This window comes from Cetorhinus maximus, chromosome 17 (assembly GCF_964194155.1).
Source record: "Cetorhinus maximus chromosome 17, sCetMax3.hap1.1, whole genome shotgun sequence".
Classification (NCBI taxonomy): domain Eukaryota; kingdom Metazoa; phylum Chordata; class Chondrichthyes; order Lamniformes; family Cetorhinidae; genus Cetorhinus; species Cetorhinus maximus.
The window spans coordinates 44342760-44354251 of NC_135895.1; positions in this window are offsets into that span (position 1 = coordinate 44342760).

Consider the following 11492-nt stretch of genomic DNA (forward strand, 5'->3'; position numbering starts at 1 on the left):
TTGCTGAGTCCATCAGGAAGGATCTGGGCATAAGAGGAGTGACAATCCCAGGCAGTGGAGGCACTCAGATCAAAGTCTCCCTGTACATGGACGATGTCACCATCTTCTGCTCTGATCCACTGTCAGTGCACAGACTGATCAACATCTGCAACCAGTTTGAACTGGCCTCAAGAGCCAAGGTAAATCATGGCAAGAGCGAGGCCTTGTTTTTTTGGGAACTTGGCCGACCAATCCTTTATCCCCTTCACCGTCAGGTCAGACTGCCTGAAGTGCTGGGGATATGGTTTGGAGGGACAGGGCATGCGTGAGAAACTGGAAGGAGCGAGTGGCTATGGTGAAAAGAAAACTGGGCTTGTGGGAGCGACGCTTCCTTTCCATTGCAGGTAAGAACCGGGTCATCACTTGTGAGGCGCTCTCAGTGTTGCTGTACATGGCACAGGTCAGGCCCATTCTTCACTCCTGCGCAGTGGCGATTAAGCCATCTTTCACTTTATCTGGAGGTCAAAAATGGATCATGTTCGCAGGGACAGGATGTACAAGCCTCTAGTTAAAGGGGGAAAAATACGTGCCCAACATCGCCCTCATCCTGATGGCCACCTTTGTGTGTGGCTGCATCAAGCTGTGCGTAGATCCTTGGTATGCAAACACCAAGTGTCACTATGTGCTGAGGCTCTACCTGTCCCTGGTGTTGCAAAGGATGGGTCTGGCCGTGCTGCTGCTCCAAGTATTTGGACCACCTGTCCCTCATGGAAAAATTTATGCAGAGAAACACTTTTGACCACAAGTCCATTAGGCAGTGGTCAGCATGTAATGTCCTAGAGGCCCTGTGGGAAAAGGAGATGGTGGACCCTGTCAGATGGTTCCCCGAGCACACTGTCAAAGTCATTTGGCAGAATACCACATCACCAGAACTTTCCAACAAGCACTAAGATGTAGCTTGGCTGGTGGTGAGAAAGACCCTCCCTGTCAGATCCTTCCAACATGCCAGGGGTCTCACCCCCTCTGCGCGTTGCCCTCGAGGTGGCTGTGGTGGGGAAGAGACCGTTGTTCACCTCCTTGTGGTATGTGCCTTTGCAAAGAAGGTCTGGAGAAAGATGCAGTGGTTTTAGTTGAGGTTCATCCCGAGCAGTTCTGTGACACAAGACTTTGTGTGCTCTATGGACTGTTCCCAGGGACACACACCGAGACAAACATCAACTTCAGCTGAGGATCATCAACTCAGTGAAAGACTCTGTTTGGTCTGCCCGAAACTTGTTGGTCTTCCAGTGCAAAGAGTTGTCCCCAACCAAGTGTTGCAGACTGGCAGATTCCAAGGTCCAGGACTACGTGCTGAAGGATGCACTAAAGCTTGGGGCAGTCGCTGCAAAGGCGCAATGGGGTAAGATCTCTGCCTAGGACCTTTCAGCCAGAGTGCACCGAGGGGCTGGGAATTGTATAGACCCGTCGGGCTGTATGAGTCACATTGAATGTATGCAGTGAATACTACATGTATCACAATTGTATTGAAGCACCTCAGAGTGCAACATGATCTATGTAGATAACTTGAATACCATTGCACTGTCTGACTGTCTGTAATGACCATGTTGAAATGTCCGTTGTTCATTGATTGTATTGAAACACCTCATGGTCTGTGTGAAAAAGTTGAATATGATTGCACGTTTTGTGATGGCCGTTTTGAAATTCTTTATAATGTTCTTTCAGATATTTTGTGAATAAAGTATATTTTTCCAAAATAAAATATAGGAAATTCTAGATAAATAGTGCATAATTGAATATTTTGAAGTCACAAAATGTATTGATGAGATGCAAATGGTTCTATATATTAATTTTCAGAAAGTATTTGATAAATTATCATATAAGAGACATGTTATGAAATTTAAGATGGACTCGCCAATCATCTACTTTGACATTCCACATGGGAAGTCAAGACCAAGTGTAGAGAATGAGAAGTACAGGAGAAGGCGGTGGAGCTCAGAAAGTTGTCATCTCTTTCAGCAGACTTGGATTCTAAAATATCATCAATGTTGGGTAGGCTGCCTTTTCCTCAATCAGTCTTTATTTCTTTGTTTACAAAAGGAAAAGGGTACACATTTCGTCACCATGCCTCAAATTTGCTCTGTTGGGATTTGCATGAAGCACCCTTTCCGTCACCCTGGTCATCCATTTGTTCTCAATGGGGTTTAAAATTGGTGGGGCATCTTGGCTGCCCCAATTATGCTCAAGGCCAGACACCACATTTAGGCAGATCTTTAAATGGACAAGCAACATGGCTACAGGTAGGTTGAAACAGGCATACAGCTGCTTAAATATGCAAATCAGAATTCCACACTGATTGCAAAATTAAGATACAACAGAAACAACTTACATTTATTCAGAACCTTTAACGTAGTAAACTGTCCTAAGGTGCCTCACAGGAGCGTTATAAACAAAATTTGACACTGAGCCACATAAGGAGATATTAGGGCAGATGATTAAAATCTTGATCAAAGAGATAGATTTTAAGGAGTACCTTAAAGGAGGAAAGAGATGTAGAGAGGTATGTGAAGGAAACTCCAAAGCTTAGGCCCATGGCAGCTGATGGAATGACTGCCCATGCTGGCGTGATTAAAATGGGGCATGTATAAAAGGGCAGAGTTCGAGGAGTGTGGATATCTGAGTGTTGTGTGGCTGTGGGGGTTACAGAGGTGGGGAAGGGCAAGGCCATGGAGGAAATTGACAGAAAAGATGAGAATTTTAAAATTGCAGCACTGCTTAACCGGGAACCAGTAGATCAGCGAGCACAGGGATAATGGGTGTACAGGACTTGGTGTGGGTTAGGATGTGGGCTGCAGAGTTTTGGATAGCCTCAAATCTATGGTGGGTGAAAGATGGGAGGCCAAACAGGAGTGTGCTGAAATAGTCAAATTCAGGGTAACAAGGACATGGACATAGGTTATAAGTGGGTAAAGCATGTGATGTGCACACTCAGCATACGTGTTGCAGACATGAAGCAGCCTAACCAATGGATCTTAAAGGGACTGCTGGAGACCACTCAAAAAATGCTTAGAAAATTTTGAGTTTTATTTTTGTGAGTTCAAAAGTAGGTGTGCACTTCTGGGCCAACAAAAAACCTCTGGCCTACTGTTGGCCGATTTGAGGTTTCTCCTAAGATTGCTTTCCCTTTGACCTACTAGCCTAGCTTAGGGGCTGTTTGATTTTCTACCCTCCTTCCCCAATAAACTGCTGTGGGCACACATTTGAGGTCTGAAGCCAATGTTTGGTTGGGTCCTCAGGCTGACACAGACTAGTTCATGGATTATTCACTCCACTGACTTTGCTCCCATTTTGGCTATTTCACCACATTCACAGAGTATGTGCTGCTTATTTTTCCTTCCACTTACACACTGGGAATGCAGGGTGGAGAAAGAGCCTGGAAGATAACATATTTGAAACTTATAAACAACAAGAGAAAATGTTCAGAGGCACACTGATTACAGTAGCATCAACAAAATAAAAATAAGTTCACTACAATGAAGAAAGAAACTTTACTCTTCCTCAGTAACAGTTGCATTTCCCTCAATTTTTTTTAAGTTTCAAATAATTACCTTACTCCTGCCTTCCAGTTCCAACTCCCTGTTTTGGAGCTGGAAAGAAGAAACTGTTTTAAACAAGTTTTCATTAACTGCTTAAGAAGAAAGAAATCAAAGGAAGCATGATTGGGTGACAGGAAGGGTAGGAGACAGGAGAAAAGGGCCAAATGAAGAAACAAACAAGAAGTAATGGGCTAGTGTAAAGCACATACAAAGCAAATCAACAAAACTTAATAGCCATGCACACAATAACCGTGGTGGGAAGTTTTATAATGGTAAGCTACTTAGAAGTACAGAGTGCCAGAGCCAATGAAAGCCTTGAAGCTATCAAAACCAAGTGATTCATAAAAAATTCAAATGCAGAATTTCAGAGGTTTATAGCATAAACAACAAAGCTTATCTGTCGAATAGCTATGTTAAAATTATACGAATAATCTTGGATTAGGCTGGAATTGTTTAGGTGGTGGATAATTTGAAAGGTAACAGCAGCTTCCAGTACTTTAGAAAGTACTGATGTAGGTTAATGGGGTTGGTAGTTAGAAAGTTAACAGTCACCTTTATTAGGAATTGGGTGAACTATTTCCCGGTGTCATCTGACGAGGAACGAGAGATAGAGTCAGGAATAAAAGAGGTTCAAGATCTAAGATGTGAAGAACTTGTATAGAACAATACAGGAGGCTTCACATTGACATTGCCACCCTAAGTGAAACACAATATGCAGGAGAAGGCCAGCTGAAGAGCAAGACTGTGGGTACTTTTTCTGAAAGGGCCTTGCAGAGGAGGAATGACACCTCCATGGGATGGGCTTCGTCATCAAACATGAGATTGTCTGGCATCTCAGTGACACCTTTTGTGGGATAAGCAAGGGTCTCATAACTGTCCAGCTCACCCTAATGAAGAATCAGCATGCCATGATCATCAGCGCATATTCTCCTACACATAAAGCAACAGATGAGGCAAGGGAGGGATTCTGTACCTATCTCAAGCAATCTCTAGCCCAAGCCCTGGCAGGTGGTACACTGGTTCTCAGCAGTCTCAACACTGGGGTCAGGAAGGATGTAACTCTCGAAGGGTTTGATTGGCATGGATAAAGTAGGGAAAGCAAACTCTAATAGAATCCTCCTCTTGGCAGAATATCTAGAATGCGACCTTGTAATAACCAACACACTGTTCCACCAGTGGGACAAGCACAAGTCCTCATGGTAACACCCAAAGTCCAAACCCTGAGTAGCTGCTCGACTACATGATCATTCAAGCAAGAGACCACAAAGATGTCCACATTACCCGCCAAATGATAGGTACTGATGACTGCTGGACCAATCACTACCATACCTGATCTCCATCTCAGCCTGGCCCCAAAGAACAGAGGCAACAGAAGCAATTTTGCAAGGAAATTAACATCAGAGGCCTCAAAGATCCCAGCAAGGAGGTCATTCTCAGTCACCACCTAACTGCCAATGTCTCAACATCCAGCCACCAGTGTGTTCATAGTTAAAAACAAAAAACTGCAGATGCTGGAAATCCAAAACAAAAATAAAAATACCTGGAAAAACTCAGCAGGTCTGGCAGCATCTGCGGAGAGGAACACAGTTAACGTTTCGAGTCCATATGACTCTTCAACAGAACTAAGTAAAAATAGAAAAGAAGTGAAATATAAGCTGGCTTAAAGGTGGGGGGGGGGGTGGTGGAGAGGGGGTGGGGGACAGGTAGAGCGAGATAGAGGGCCAGTGATAGTTGGAGATAGCCAAAAGTTGTCATAGACAAAAGGACAAAGAGGTGTTGAAGGTGGTGATATTATCTAAGGAATGTGCTAATTAAGGGTAGAAAGCAGGACAAGCAAGGTACAGATAGCCCTAGTGGGGGTGGGGTGAAGGGAAGGGATCGAAATAGGCTAAAAGGTAGAGATAAAACAATGGATGGAAATACATTTAAAAATAATGGAAATAGGTGGGAAAATGGGTACCTGCATGGGCCCCAGTTATGCCTGTCTCTTTATGGGGTATGTGGAACATTCCTTGTTCCAGTCCTACTCCGGCCCCCTCCCACAACTCTTTCTCCAGTACATTGATGTTTGCTTCAGTGCTGCTTCATACTCTTGTCTGGACCTGGAAAAATTTTATTAATTTTGCTTCCAATTTTCACCCCTCCATCATTTTCACATGGTCCATCTTTGACACTTCCCTTCCCTTGCTTGACCTCTCTGTCTCAATTTCTGGTGATAGACTGTCCACCAATATTCATTACAAGCCTACCGAGTCCCACAGCTACCTCGACTACAGCTCCTCACACCCCGCTTCCTGTAAGGACTCCATCCCATTCTCTCAGTTCCTTCACCTCCGTCGCATCTGTTCTGATGATGCCACTTTCAAAAACAGTTCCTCTGACATGTCTTCCTTCTTCCTTAACCAAGGTTTTCCACCCACAGTGGTTGACAGGGCCCTCAACTGTGTCCGGCCCATCTCCCACGCATCCGCCCTCACACCTTCCCCTGCTTCCCGGAACCATGATACGGTTCCCCTTGTCCTCACTTATCACCCCACCAGCCTCCGTATTCAAACAATCGTCCTCTGCCATTTCCGCCAACTCCAGCATGATGCCACCACCAAACACATCTTCCCTTCACCCCCCCCCAGTGGCATTCCACAGGGATCGTTCTCTCCAGGACACCCTGGTCCACTCCTCCATCACCCCCTACACCTCAACCCCCTCCCACGGCACCTTCCCATGCAACCGCAGAAGGTGCAACACCTGCCCCTTTACTTCCCCTCCTCACCGTCCAAGGGCCCAAACACTCCTTTCAAGTGAAGCAGCATTTCACTTGCACTTCCCTCAATTTAGTCTACTGCATTCATTGCTCCCAATGCGGTTTCCTCTACATTGGAGAGACCAAACGCAGACTGGGTGATCGCTTTGCGAAACACCTTTGGTCTGTCCACAAGCATGACCCAGACCTCCCTGTCGCTTGCCATTTCAACACTCCACCCTGCTCTCATGCCCACATGTCCGTCCTTGGCCTGCTGCATTGTTCCAGTGAAGCTCAACGCAAACTGGAGGAACAGCACCTCATCTTCTGACTAGGCACTTTACAGCCTTCCGGACTGAATATTGAGTTCAACAATTTTAGATCATGAACTCTCTCCTCCATCCCCACCCCCTTTCCGACCCCCCTTTTTTTTCCCCAATAATTTATATAGATTTTTCTTTTCCCACCTATTTCAATTATTTTTAAATGTATTTCCATCCATTGTTTTATCTCTACCTTTTAGCCTATTTCGATCCCTTCCCTTCACCCCACCCCCACTAGGGCTATCTGTACCTTGCTTGTCCTGCTTTCTACCCTTAATTAGCACATTCCTTAGATAATATCACCACCTTCAACACCTCTTTGTCCTTTTGTCTATGACATCTTTTGGCAATCTCCACCTATCACTGGCCCTCTATCCAGCTCTACCCTCCCCCACCACTTAAACCAGCTTATATTTCACCACTTTTCTATTTTTACTTAGTTCTGTTGAAGAGTCATACAGACTCGAAACGTTAACTGTGTTTATCTCCACAGATGCTGCCAGCCCTGTTGAGTTTTTCCAAGTATTTTTATTTTTGTAGTGTGTTCATAGTGTCTGGTCTAACCTAAAGTTCACCATTACAAGCACCTGTGAAGAGGTTCTTGGTGTCTCTACCAGGAAACATTGTGATTTGTTCGACGAAAACAACCAAGAGATACAGTACCTACTCGAGCGTAAGTGCAAAGCTTTCACAGGCTACAAACTTCATCACATCCCAAGAGGAAAGCAGCTGTCCCACAGGCATCTGAAGGTAATGGTACAGCATAAGACAAATAACATAAAAAAAAAATGGTAGGTAGAAAGAGCGCAGGAAATACAACACCCCATAGACAGCAATGACATGCGTGGATTCTTCAGCGCTGTCAAGATGATCTATGGGCCAAGCACTCAAGGACCCATTATGCAGAGGGCCAAGCAAGGAGGGGACAGAGAGACTATTAGTGCTCATTGGAGAGAACATTTTAAGAACTCCTCAACTGAGACTCCATCTTTGACTTCAATTTCATTCCTCAATATCTCATCCAGCTCAGTTTCAACACTATCCCAGTCCAGAGTGAAACTTCTTGAACAGGTGGAATCCCCAACAAAATTCTGAAACCTGGTGGAGATACAGTCCTAGCATGGCTGCACAACCTCATATCCCTCATCTGGGAAGAAGAGTGAATGCCAGCGGCTTTGAACACTGATCATGACTGTATTCAATAGGGAAGACAAGTCTGATTGCAGTAACTACAGAGGACTCTCCCTGATATTTGCCACAAGGAAGACCATTACAAGGATCCTCCTCAATCGCCTCCTCCCAGTAGCCATAGAGTTCCTTCCAGAGTGCAGTTTTCAGCCATCGGGAGACACCACAGACATGATCTTCACTGCACGGCAAATCCAAGAAAAATGCAAGGAACAGCACCAGCCATTCTACATGACCTTTTTCAGCCTCACAAAAGCCTCTGACACTGTCAACCAGGAAAGCTTATGGAATATCCTCTTCAAATTTGGCTGTCATCAGATATTTGTCACCATTGTCTGCCTATTATACAACTACATGTAAACTGTGATTCTCACCAATGGTCCACATTTGCGAGGATCTCACCATTGATCTTAATTGCTGGAGGAGTTGTGCTGTTGGAGCTGGTTGGACATTAGTTTTCTGGGTGTTTAGTGAAAGTCCAGTTTTCTCATATGGTTTGGAGGAGACATCAATGACCTGGAGCTTAGTTTCTGAGTGAATGTATATACAAGCATTGTCTGCATACTGGAGGTCAATGAGTGAAGTTGGAATGATTTTGGTTTTGGATTGAAGGCATAGGTTGAAGAGATTCCTGTCTTTCCTTAAACTATCTCCACACTTGTGGGTAGTTTGCTGGAGGTCAGGTGCAGTATGCAGTGAGGAAGATAGAGAAGAGAGTTGGTGCGATGACACAGCTTATTTGACCCCAGTTTTCACTGAGATGTGCGATCTCACTGTGCAAACAATCCATAGGCATGGAGGTAATTGACACAAAATACAGGAATCCATGACTTGTGACGACCAAAATGGAAACGGTTAATTTGGGAAGGCACCAAACACATTGAGAGGCTTCATTGGGAACATGCAGAGGTGAAATTGAGGTGTCAGAGAAAACACACAAACCTCCAACAACTAATCCACCAGACCCTTCAAGCACCGCCTTGTTATGGCACAACTGATAGTAAATGATGAGCTGCTCAAATCCCAAAGGGAAACTTGAAACAACTGCCACAACTGTTTTGCAATTTGTATAATTTTCGAGATGTGTATCTTGAATTCAGTAGTAATAAGACCACCGAGTCTTATAGGTTTCTTACAAAACTAAATTAAACCTTTATTAATAGAAGAAATTATTTTAAGTACATACATAAGAACTAGGAGCAGGAGTAGGCAATTCAGCCCCTTGAGCCTGCCCCGCCATCCAATACGATCATGGCTGATCTCATTTTAGCCTCAACTCCAATTTCCCGTCCTCTCCCCATAACCTTTCAACACATTACTAATTAAAAATTTGTCTATCTCCTCCTTAATTTTATTCAGCGTCCCGGCATCCACTGCACTCTGAGGTAGTAAATTTCATAGATGCATGACCCTTTGAGAAAAATAATTCCTCCTCATCTCTGATTTAAACCTACCACCCCTTAGCCTAAAACTATGGCCTCTCATTCTAGAATGCCCCACAAGGGGAAATATCTGCTCTACGTCTACTTTGTCTATCCCCTGTAGCATCTTATATACCTCAATTAGACCTCCTCTCATCCTTCTAAACTGTAGCGAGTATAGGCCTAAACTGCTCAATCTCTCCTCATAAGACAAGCTGCGCATCTCTGGAATCAACCTCTGAACCGCCCCAATGCAACGACATCCTTCCTCAAGTAAGGGGGCCAAAACTGTGCACAGTGCTCCAGGTGCGGTCTCACCAATGCCTTGTACAGTTGCAACAACACTTCCCTATTTTTATACTCTATTCCTTTAGCAATAAATGCCAAAATTCCATTTGCCTTCCTTATTACCTGCCGTACCTGCACACTAGTTTTCAGCGATTCATGCACAAGGACACCCAGATCCCTCTGCACTGAAATATTCTGAAGTTTCTCTCAATTTAAATAATAAGTCGCCTTTTTATTCTTCCGACCAAAATGGATAACCTCACACTTATCCACATTAAACTCCATCTGCCAAATTTTGGCCCATTCACCTAACCTAACCTGTCCATATCCATTTTTAAATTTCTTATTTCTTCATTGCAACTTACTTTCCCACCTATTTTGGTGTCATCTGCAAATTTAGCTATAGTACCTTCTATCCCTGAGTCCAAGTCATTAATATAGATTGTAAATAGTTGGGGCCCAAGGACCGAACCCTGTGGCAACCCACTAGTTACAGCTTGCCATCCAGAAAAAGACCCATTTATCACAACTCTCTGCTTTCTGTTGGTTAGCCAATCCTCCATCCAAGCTAATATATTATCCCTAACTCCGTTTGATCTTATCTTGTGTATTAATCTTTTGTGCGGCACCTTATCAAAGGCATTCTGGAAGTCCAGATATACTACATCTACAGGATCCCCATTATCCACTTTGCTTGTCACATCTTCAAAGAACTCTAGCAAATTAGTCAAACACAATTTATTCTTCATAAAACCATGCTGACTCTGATGGATTGTATTTTGACTTTCCAAATGCTCCATTACTACTTCCTTAATAATGGATTCCAACAATTTCCCAATGACAGACGTTATCCTAACTGGTCTATAGTTTCCTACCTTCTGCCTCTCCCCCTTTTTGAACAAGGGTGTTATATTAGCGTTTTTCCAATCCACTGGAACCTTTCCAGAATCCGGGGAATTTTGGAATATTAAAGCCAATGCATCCACTATCTCCACTGCCACTTACTTTAAGACTCTGGGATGTAGGCCATCAGGTCCTGGGGACTTGTCACCCTTTAATCCCAATAGTTTGCTCAGTACTTTTTCTCTAGTGATGGCGATTGTTTTAAGTTCCTCCTTCTCTATACCCTCTGCACTACCTGTTACTATTGGGTGGTACTAGTGTCCTCCGGCGTGAAAACATGAATCTACAAATTACTACTATGATAACTTCTAAATCCTCTAGTTAATCTACTTCCCAGTTACACTTTCATTAAGGCAACAGTAAGACACACAGATTTTAAAAGACCCTGGCAAAGAAACACAATACCCTGAGCAATCCAATTTAAAGTGAGTTTTCTTGACTTCAGTTCTTTGTAGACAGCAGCTTGAGATGCTGGGGTTTTTTCACGCTTGTTTTATATCTTAGAATGCCTGCCCTTATGCACAACCTTCGCTCCTTTATACATACCTTCTCCTTGTTTCACTATGTCTTTGGACTTTATCTCTCTAATAATAAAATCCATCAAAGTACCAATTTTACCAGTAATCTTTGGGAAAAATAAACACACTATTTCTTAACTTCTCCTGGCTAGGTGAAACATTTCACCCCTCCTTTGAAATCAATCTAGTCTGGTTTATTTAAAAATGTAAATGTTCTCTACATCTATGTCTACCGATTTAACATTTCAAACCTAGCTTATCTTCTGTTACATAAAAGCCTTCAGACCAGTTGCCTTTAATTTAATTAAGTCACACACACACACACACACACACAGACATAGACACAGACCTCACTATTACTCTACAATAAATTCCAATAATATTATGAAAATTATTATATCTTCCTGACAACCTGCCCTCCATGCAGTAGAGTGTGCAGATTGCACATTGGATTTATCAGCCACCTCAGAACCCATGAAGGTGGAGTAGAATTAACATATGAACTAGGAGCTGGAATAGACCACCCGGCCTGTCAAGCC